We start from the raw sequence: 11,222 nt of genomic DNA, 5'->3' as shown, positions 1-11,222 counted from the left end.
TTAAATCTTTTGGTACAGGACACTTCGTAAATTATATTCAAAGGGTAAAAAGCTCTCGCTGAAATTTGGGTCATATTGCATCTTGTTGCCCTTGGTCAATACTTTTTGCAATCTGAGCCAGAAATAGGGTTCTGCATGAGGGTTGTGGGGCCACCTTAGGACAGAATCCTTGCACAGTCTCTTGCGTAACTGCAGGTACTTCGACATCCTTAAAGATTGATCCAAAATGACCAAGACAATGACATCCGTCTTCTCGTCCAATAGCCGCTGATGTGCAACAAAGAAGGCCTGCCTTAATTGTTCACTGACAAAATAAGAATTTGTCAGTATAAAGATGGTCTTCCTGCTTTGGTAAATGGCATCATATAAGTTCTCTATCGATGACTTGCCAGGAATCCAATCTCTCTCCTCGAGGCACAGGCTGAAACTGCACGGTCCCTTTGTCTCCAGGTTGACCACAAGTTCCTGGTAGACCCAATCGGCCACTGCCTTGCACGTGGTGTCGAAAGCTATAAACGCGTCATACTGCAGGCTCCCTGACTCGATGTTCGCCCTGCCTTTTAACTTGGCCGCGCAGACATGGAAGGCGTACCAAAAATCCCAACCAAAGAGCTTGTTTAATATCGGGAGAGCTGTGAAAGCGGCTGTCACCAGGAAGGAGAGGACAAAGCCTAAGCTTCCATATGCCTTCTGGCAGGACAGGGGATCCGTGGAAATGAAGCTCTTCCCTCCTTCTGACTCGGGAAATTCACATTTCCAACTTGTGGCAAGATGTGGCAGGGTCACATTCGTGTCTTCGATGAAGCGGATGAACCAGTCGGCTTCACAGGTGCAGCTGAAACGGTTGTTGTCCAAGAGCAGTTGATTCAAACTCCCCAGTACGTTGGAGGGAATGCTGTTCTCGTGCAATATTTTTATGTAGTTGTAGCCCAAGTCAAGTTTTTGCAGGGCTTTGATTTTAGAGAAGAAGACGCTGTTGAGTTCCGCTATCTTATTGTTCCGCAGTATGAGAGTCTGGAACGTTTGGGGAAATTGGTAAGGTTGGGCAGGTAGGGAGGGGAGCAAGTTATTGCTCAGATCCAGCACTTGCAGGTGGACCAGCACCGAGAGATTATTCCAGTTGAAGAAGTCGATCTGGTTGTCGTTGATGTAAAGCATTGTCAGGCTTGGTGGGAATTGAACCTCTGGAGGTATTGTCACCAGCATGTTGTGTGAGATGTCCAGGCATGTTAAAGTTTGAAGGTCGTGAAAAAAATGCAAGTATGTGTTTGTCCCACTCTCCCACATAATGTTTAACCTGTTTCCTGCAAAGTATAACGTATTCAGGGAGTTGCTGTGTAGCTGTTTGGACACCCGCATTGCTATCTGATTATGCGCCAGGCTCAAGGTTCTGAGAGATTTGAGGTTCTTGATAAACTCAAAACTGTGTCCCATTCCTTTCATTTCAAAAGTGTAACTATTGTAACTGAGATCTAATGTGTCAAGCATGGGGATCTCAGAGAATGCTTCTTCGTAGTAAAAATCAATTCTATTGTGGGCAAGGTCCAGGTACTTGAGTTTTTTCAATTTGTGGAACTGTGATCCATTAAGAGCCTGGGTCATATAATTGCAAGACATCAGTAGACATTCAATGTCTTCCAGTCCATCAAAATCTTCTGGTTTAATATCTGCAATGTTATTCGATGACAAATCAAAGGTCTTTTTGTTGGCGCAAAGTGGTTGAAAAAGAGAGGCACGGGGAGGTTTAGCTTCAGTTCCAGGCTTCTCAATGTTCTCACCCTCAACTCTTCTTCTTGTGATCAGTCGCTTTACGTAGCTGGCGGAGTGTGTATTGATTCCGCCATTTTCACCACTGAATTGTTCGCAGTTCCTCTGTGAGAAAGACACTTCGTTTTCAGACAGCCCAATGTATCTCAACGACTTCATGTCTTTAAAGAGTTTCAGGTCGACCGTTTTTATAAAGTTCATTCGGAAATTTACAGAGCTAAGGTTGGGGAGTTTGAGCAGGGATCGTATGTTGCCTTTATCTAACTTTCTGAAGAAATAGCCGTCGATTTGAAACCTTCTCAAGGATGTCAGATTCTCAAAAGAAGGAGGTAGGACCAGGCTATCTAAGATTTTGAGAGGTACGTAGTTATACTTCAAGTTGAGTTCTTCCAGCTTGCTTAAGTTTGCAAAAAACGTGGCATTTTGCATTTTATTGGCGAAAAAGTTGTCTGATAGGTCAAGGTGCACCAAGTTTCCAAGAGATTGGAATAACGCATCGTCTAGGTGCTTGAGGGAGTTGCCTCTGAGGACCAGAGTGTTCAGTTTTGAAAGATGGAGGAAGGCGTCAGGAGACAGCTCAATAGACTTGTTGTCCTTGCAAGGGAAGCAGGGTTGAGCAGAATGATCACATCGTTGGCAGTTCCACGCCAGAAGTAGAGATTGTAGCTGAGTGAGGTTCTTGAAATCCTCTGATGAGATTTTGGAGATTTTATTCTCAGAGAGGCTCAACTTTGTCAAGGATGGTGGAAGGCCATGGGGTACCTCGGTCAAGTTATTGGAGTTCAGCTCCAGAGTGCTCAGCATGTGCATGTTCTTAAAGGTGTCGTTCGCGATGTAAAGTGAGGTGGTGCATGGGTTTTGGTAAAAACAGTTCTTGCTGATGTTCAGAACCTTCAGGTTTACCAAGTTGGAGACATTGCTAAATTGTAGGTGAACGATATTGTTGAGCGCCAGGCTCAAGATAGTGAGCTTTCTAGGCAATGGTGGGATTCTGGTTAGACTGTTGCCTGTCAGGTTGACTTCTGTCAACTTGTGGAGATGAAGGAAGGCTCTGGATTCGATGGTCAACGTGCAGGCTTGGCCAGGTGAGCGGAGTTTGCCAGGACAACAGTTGAGACTCAGGTCAATTGTCTCGACGTTTGGGACGTTAGCGAAAGCTTGGTTCTTGATCTCTTGAATGGCATTTGAATTTAGCAGCAGTTCGGTCACATTTTCCGATTTGATCATTGGCACAGATGTTAGGCCCCTGTTGCTGCAGTCAATCGTTTTGTCTGGCCTACGTCCATCGCAAGGCATGTAAACAGGAAAGTGACCCCAAACAAGGACGCACTTGAAGAAGACAAGCAATATGACACTCAAGCAATTCTTGCGAATATCCTATCGTGAAGTAAAATGAGAAATATCATTTTTTGAAAATCCTTCACCTTGCAACACGTAACTTTTGTGTAATGTCTTTGTCACTTTGTCAATCACAGCTCAATAATAGCGCATTTACCTTTGAATCAGAAGATTGTGGCTTTAAGACCTATTCAAGGCATTTGAGACTGTACTGGTGGCACTAAGCTGCAGCACTGTGGGAATGTTTCACAATTTAAGGTGCTGTCATGGAACCATAGAATCCTACAGTGCAGAAGGAGGCCATTCGGCCCATCAAGTCTGCACCGACCACAATCCCACCCAATCCCCTTAACCCCATGCATTTATCCTAGCTAGTTCCCCTGATACTAAGTGGCAATTTAGCATGGCCAATCCACCTAACCTGCATATCTTTGGATTGTGGGAGGAAACCGGAGCATGCGGAGGAAACCCAGGCAGACACAGGGAGAACATGCAAACTCCACCCAAGCCTGTCGCTGTGAGGCAGCAGTGCTAACCATCGTGCCACCGTGCCGCTTAGTTGAGGCATTAAACTGAAGGACACAGGGGACTTTCCCCTGACATCCAGGACAATATATATTTCTCACCCAACATCAATTAAAAAGACATATCATAGAATGAAGGATGGTCTGCTTTGACAAAGGGAGTAGGGTAAGGCTATGCAGATTAATTGGCTGGTGTTCAGTGAAAGATGGGAGGGTGTTCTGCAACATCATTGCAGCCTGTACACAAGGGGTGCCTGATTGGCCCCGCTTTCAGTGATGCTATGGATGATGGAGGATCTCTTCATGGCCCTATATATCACTGGGGGCTTCAGAGGGAAAGATATGAGAGGACGAATCAAAGAATCCTGCAGTGCAGAAGGAGGCTACTTGGCCCATGGAGTCTGCATCAACTCTCCAACAACGCATCTTATCCAGGACTATCCCCTGCCTTATCCCTGAAACCCTATACATTTACCATGGCTAACCTACCTAATCTGCACATCTTGGGACAATAGGGGTAATTTAGCACGGCCAATCCATCTAACCTGCACATCTTTTGATCTGATTTATTACTGTTGTCACATGCATTGGTATGCAGTGAGAAGTACTGTTCTTTGTGTACCGTACAGACAAAGCATGCCGTTCATGGGGAAGGAAAGGAGAGAATGCAGTAGGTAATGTTACAGTGATAGCTAGGGTGTAGAGAAAGGTCAACTTAATGTGAGGTAAGTCCATTCAAAAGTCTGACAGCAGCAGGGAAGAATCTGTTCTTGAGTCGATTGATATGTGATTTCAGACTTTTATATCTTTTTCCTGACAGAAGAAGGTGGAGGAGAGTATGTGCAGGGTACATGGGGTTTCTAAAGGCAATTTAGCATGACCATTCCACCTAACCTGTACATCTTTGGACTGTGGGAGGAAACTGGGGCATCTTGTGGAAGCCTACACAGATACAGTGTGAATGTATAGGCTCCACACAGAGAGTCAGCCAAGGTCGGAATCAGATTAACTACGACTGAACAGGTAAAAGTGGAAATTTACAAGTCTAGTCCCATTGAGCTCGATGGAGGAGGAGAAGTGTCTGGGAAAGGATGGTGTGGTTAAACATGTCTAATCTACTACCAATAGCTACATTGGACAGGATGAGTAGCTAATATAATCCACCACGGTTCTGAAATTTGAGGTGATGCATTTTAGGAGGAAGAATACAGAGTGGACACTGTACACTAAAACTACAGCCGAGCTTTCCATTTATTAGGAACATAGGAACAAAGAAACATAGGAATTAGGAGCAGGTGTAGGCACTTCGAGCCTGTTCCATCATTCTAAATGATCATGGCTGATCTCCAAATCACCCTAACTCCACTTGCCTACCTTTTCCCCATTGATCAAATATTTATCTATCACTTTCTTGAATCCATTGATTGATTCTGAATTCGTTGCATCCTGAGGAAGTGAGTTCCATAGATTCACAACTCTCTCTGAGAAGTAGCGTCTCCTTACCTCTGTCTTGAACCTCTCCCCTCTTACTCTACAACTATGACCTCTTGTCCTCGACTGTTCTAGAAGCGAGACCATTTGGTTAACGTTTACTTTATGAATCCCATTGTGTATTTTATATACCTCAATCAAATCCTCCCTCATTCGTCTGTACTCTTCTGCTCTGTTCTTCCCCAGTGTCCTCCCAAGCGATCAGGCTCCAGAGATCATGGCCATCAGCGCCTTCAGTCTCCCGAAAAGAAGCACTCTTTATGCAGATCTGTGTTATTGATTGTCCTTTAAAAATAAACACGTCCCCTCCCACACCCCAAAGATGTGCTCTTAGGCTGATTGGTGTAACAAATTGTCCCTAAATTAGTCTCCCCTCAATCTGGTTTCCAATTGGAGTGGCATAAGCGCAGACAAGAGTCATGGGTGGAAGAGGGGACTCACAATGTTGAAATGGCGGCGTGGGCTCGTTGGGCCGAAGGGCCTGTTTCCCGTGCTGTGTTGTTCTTTGTTCCCTCTGCTTTTCATTGTCAACACACCACCACTTGCCCAGTACACATGGCCACGCACGGTAGCACTGTGGTTAGCACTGCTGCCTCACAGCACCAGGCAACTGGGTTTGATTCCCGGTTTGGGTCACTGTCTATGCGGAGTCTGCACGTTCTCCCTGTGTCTGCGTGGGTTTCCTCCAGACGCTCCAGTTTCCTCCCACAGTCCGAAAGACATGCTGGTTAGGTGCACTGGCCGTACTAAATTCTCCCTCAGTGTACCCGAACAAGTGCTGGAGCATGGCAATTTTCACAGTAAGTTCATTGCAGTGTTAACGTAAGCCTACTTGTGACACTAGTAATGAAACTTTAAACTGTCATACACAGGGTACATTGGAGATGGAGACGTAAGCTAGCATAGTTAATGTGCAGCTCACTGAAACAGAGTGTTGAGTGGATTTAAGAGGGGGTAGGGAGCAAGCAGTGGGGTTGGGGGGCTGTAAAAGAACCCCTAAAATCATGAGGAATGGGGTAATTGGGGGCCAGTTTAACCCTACCCCACTGCACCTGCTGGGGTGTAGCTGAACAAGACTTACTCTAAATAGGAAAGAAGAAAGGGGAGAGAATAGAGTCATTGAGGTGTACAGCATGGAAATGGGCCCTTCGGCCCAACTTATCCATGCCACCTATTTTTTTAAAAAGCCCTAAACTAATCCCAATTGACTGCATTTGACCCATATCCCTCTGCACCCATTGTACCCATGTAACTATCTAAATGCTTTTTAAAAAATAAAATTGTACCTGCCTCTACTACTCCTCTGGAAGCTTGTTCCAGACACTCACCACCCTCTGTGTGAAAAAATTGCCCCTCTGGACATTTTTGTATCTCTCCCGTCTGACCTTAAACTTATGCCCTCTGGTTTTAGACTCCCCTACATTTGGGAAAAGATATTGACTGTCTACCTTGTCTATGCCCCTCATTATTTTATATTCCTCTATAAGATCACCCCTCAGCCTCCTACACTCCAGAGAAAAAAGTCCTATTCTATTCAGCCTCTCCTTAGAACTCAATCCATCAAGTCCTGGTAGCATCCTAAATCTTTTCTGCATTCTTTCTAGTTTAATGATATCCTTTCTATGATAGGGTGACCAGAATTGCACACTGTATTCCAAGTGTGGCCTTATCAATGTCTTGTATAACTTCAACAAGACGTCCCAGCTCCTGTATTCAATGTTCTGACCGATGAAACCAAGCTTGCCGAATGCCTTCCTCACCACTCTGTCCACCTGTGACTCCACTTTCAAGGAGCTATGAACATGTACCCCTAGATCTCTTTGTTCTGTAACTCTCCCCAGTGCCCTACCATGAACTGAGTAAGTCCTGCCCTGGTTCAATCTACCAAAATGCATCAGCTCGCATTTGTCTAAATTAAACTCCATCTGCCATTTGTCAGCCCACTGGCCCAATTGATCAAGATCCTGTAGCAATTGGAGATACTCTGCCCGTTGAGGTGGTGGAGGCTGCCTCGCTAAATATTTTTAAGACGCGGGTTGATAGGTTTTTGATAAGCAAGGGGATTAAGGGTTATGGGGAGAGGGCGGGAATGTGGAACTGAGCCACGACAGATCAGCCATGATCTTATTGAATGGCGGGGCAGGCTCGAAGGGCTAGATGGCCTACTCCTGCTCCTATTTCTTATGTTCTTATGTAACTTCCTTCACTGTCCACTATGCCACCAATCTTGGTGTCATCTGCAAGAATGAACAGCAAAATAATATATATATAAACTTATTTCACTCTCTAATTGTGGTTTTGATTTTTTATGAAGCTAAGTCAAAACTGGAAAGCTATTTTCCCCTTTCAGTTTGCAGGTTAACTATCCCAATCAGTTTATGACCTGCCCCCCTCCCCCCATATAATGGAAAAGGACCTGGGTCCATCATGGAATCTAAATACACTCACCATCCTCTCACTGTCTTTCGTAAATGCAAAACCGTCACTCTTGAACATCCTCCAGTTTGCGCCCCACGGTTGCTGAAGTTGCTGCGCTTCTTCCGAACACAGTGTGATTATTTGACTGACTGATGTTGTACACAGCCAGCTGTACTCACTTTGTGGAACTGACTACGCATTGTCGCTTGCTTCTGCAGTTTCATTTCTCTTCTGCTTTTAGAAACAGTTGTAAAATTGTCGGTAACTCCTTGGGTCACAGCAGTTCCCTTTTCAAGACGTCTGCCGATCTCCCGAGGCGTCGCTCACTCAGAATGAGAAGAAAACAGCTCACCACAATGGCGGGAACAGTTGCTAAATGGGACTTGGAACCAGTCGGCCGCACTGGATCCAAATTGCCGCCTGTTGGGCTGTTTCCAGCCAACCAGAAACAATTGGTACAGGTTGATTTGATTTGATTTTGATTTGATTTATTATTGTCACATGTATTAGCATACAGTGAAAAGAATTGTTTCTTGCACACTATACAGACAAAACATACCATTCATCGAGAAGGAAAGGAGAGAGTGCAGAATGTAGTGTTACAGTCATAGCTAGGGTATAACGAAAGATAAGCTTAATATAAAGTAGATCCATTCACAAGTCTGATGGCAGCAGGGAAGAAGCTGTTCTTGATTTGCTTGGTACGTGACCTCAGACTTTTTTATCTTTTTCTTGATGGAAGGAGGTGGAAGAGAGAATGTCCGGGGTGCCTGGGGTCCTTAATTATACTGGCTGCTTTGCCGAGGCACTGGGAAGTGTAGACAGAGTCAATGGATGGGAGGCTGGTTTGCGTGATGGATTGGGCTACATTCATGACCTTTTGGAGTTTCTTGCAGTCTTGGGCAGGGCAGGAGCCCATACCAAGCTGTGATACAACCAGAAGGAATGCTTTCTATTGTGCATCAGTGAAAGTTGGTGAGAGTTGTAGCTGACACGCCAAATTTCCTTAGTCTTCTGAGAAAGTAGGGGTTGTTGCTGCAGTTGATCCCAGTTCATGTAAAGGTAATATAAGTGAACCCACCCAACATGTTCGCGTGGGACTACCTGGCTGTGAAGCCTGATAATGCGTATTGAACTGTGGCTAACGGCCTAGCTGAAAGAGACATTGAATGTAGCTGTAAATTTCTAACTTTCAAACTCACCTCCTGGCTCCCCAAGGCCTGTCCACCATCTACAAGCAAGAGTGTGATGGAATATTCCCCGCTTACCTGGATGAGTGCAGCTCCAACAATCCAAGATGCTCAACAAACCAGCCCATCCGCCACATTAAACATTCACTCCTTCCACCACTGGCACACGATGGCCCTGCGCACCATCCATACATGGCAGCAACTCACCAGGGCTCCTTCAGCAGTAACTTCCTAAACCCCGATCTCTACCATCTAGAAGGACAAGTTAGCAGACACATCTGAACACCAGCCACGTTCTCCTTTAAACCTCTCACCATCCTGACTTGGAAATATATTGCTGTTTCTTCGTACTTGCTGGGTCAAAATTCTGGAACTCACTGCCTAACAACACTGTGGTTGTGCCTACACCACATGGACTGCTGCGGGTTCAAGAAAGTGGCATGGAGGCACAGTGTTTGGCACTGCTGCCTCAAAGTGCCAGGGACCTGTATTCGATTCCCGGCTTAGGTCAGTGTCTGTGTGGAGTCTGCATGTTACCCTTGTGTCTGCGTGGGTTTCCTCCGGTTGCTCCAGTTTCCTCCCACAGTCCAAAGATGTGTAGGTTAGGTGGATTGGCCATGATAAGTTGCCCCTTAGTCTCAGGGAGACTAGATAGAGTAAATGTGTGGGGTTACAGGGAGAGGGCCTGGTGGACGGGCTGAATGGCCTCCCATTGAACTGTAGGTTCTATGATTCTAAGGCAGTTCATCTCCACCTTGTCATGGGCATTTAGTGATGGGTAATAAATGCTGTCTCACCCCACATCAGGACAATTCACAAGGGTAGTAAATGTAAAGGGCAGACAGAAAGAACAGGTGTGCACATTGCATCTTTATTAACTAAACACATAAGGTGACATCCATTCGCTTGTTCATTCCCCAGAGAAATGCCTTGGCCAATCGGAGTTACTATGCCAGTTTGAATTTAAATAATACACACTTAAAGTAACAAATTTACACTTTTTTCTACCAAGTTCACCTTGATCTAGAAGTCCTTTCCTTCAAACAAAGGGAGAGAGAGGGAACTGGGGGAGAGAAGGCGAGAAAGAACTGAGGAAGGGATGGAAAGGTATATTCAAAATAAAAGACTTTTAAAATTAATTCGTGGGACATGGGCATCACTGGTTGGCCAGCATTTATTGCCCATCCCTAATTGCCCTTGCGAAGGTGTTGGCTCTGGAGCCACATGTAGGCCAGACCAGATAAGGAGGGCAGATTTCCTTCCCTGAAGTATATTAGTGACCGAGACGGGCTTTTCCAACAATTGACACATGAGTTTATGGTCATCAGTAGATTCTTAATTCCAGGTATGTTTTATTTAAGCCAACTTCCACCATCTGCTGTGGTGAGATTTGAACCCAGGTCCCCAGTTTCTGGATTAATAGTCTAGCGATAATATCACTGGACCATCACCTCTCCTGAGATGATTGGTTACACGTTTCCTGTTGAAATACTGAAGTTGTTAAAAATTGGTTAATAATCATTCAAGCTGTGGATAGAATTGAAGTACAAAACCAAAGGCCTGTATATGAACAGACATATGAATTAGGAGCAGGACATGGACACCCAGTCCCGTCAGCCTGCTCCACAGTTCAATAAGATGATGGCCGACCTGATTGGAACCTCAAACCTGTTATTCCAGCCTCGCTCTCCCCATTCCAATAACCTTTCACCCCTCAAGAATCAAGCTTTTTGCCAGCTTGTGTTCTGAAGTGCAATTGTTGGGAGCCAAATGGTCATTTTTTGGGCTGGACCTTGGGTTGGGCCCAATTTTGGCCATTGCAATAGATCCCAGGGTCAATCAGAGGCTACTTGCTGTGTGAAGATTTGTAGATTGGCAGATCTAAGGAATCCCATGCTTGGGGACGGAGAAGATTATCAATGCAAGGACCTGCAGCAGGAAAGGAATGGTTTGCACTTTCAATAAGATGTAGAAGCAGAAATAGGCCATTCAGCCCTTCGAGTCTGTTCCACCACTCATTTTGAACACGGTTGATCTTCAAATGCAATATCCTGATCCTGCCTTATCCTCGCAATCCCTTGATCCTTTTAGTCCCAAGGTCTCCTGGAACATTCTCACATGGAATGAGAGCAGGAGACCCCCCTCGTGAGCAAGTGAATTTGGTGATGATAGGTGAGAGGAGGCAGTTTGTGGGAGGCAATTTGATTTGTTAGGGGGCAGGATAGCAAATGAAGTGCCTTGAGGAAGTGAGACATGTGAGTAGGGTGAACAGAAGGATTAAATATTGAACATTTTTGTGGTCTGGCTGCTATTCTGAGTGTAGTAGGATATAGCGGGGGAAATGTGTGAAGCATTAATAGGCGGTTAAGATAGCGGGGGCGGGAGAGAATGCTTCGGGGATGTTTGAGAAGTCAGGTGTTGGGCTGGTGACCGAAGGAAAAAGCGGAGGGAGGGGGGAGATGAAAGTTTGGAAAAAGACTCGCAGAAGTTGAGA

The 11,222-nt window shown here is 45.3% G+C and overlaps 1 pseudogene; it reads right to left on the bottom strand.

The window, feature by feature from the left end:
• Window positions 1-7,762, bottom strand: LOC145341601 (toll-like receptor 7 pseudogene; annotated as a pseudogene).
• Window positions 7,763-11,222: the final 3,460 nt, after the last annotated feature.

This window comes from Carcharhinus amblyrhynchos, chromosome 3 (assembly GCF_965287045.1).
Source record: "Carcharhinus amblyrhynchos chromosome 3, sCarAmb.v2.hapA, whole genome shotgun sequence".
Taxonomy (NCBI): Eukaryota; Metazoa; Chordata; class Chondrichthyes; order Carcharhiniformes; family Carcharhinidae; genus Carcharhinus; species Carcharhinus amblyrhynchos.
This window is presented reverse-complemented; position numbering and strand designations above follow the sequence as displayed.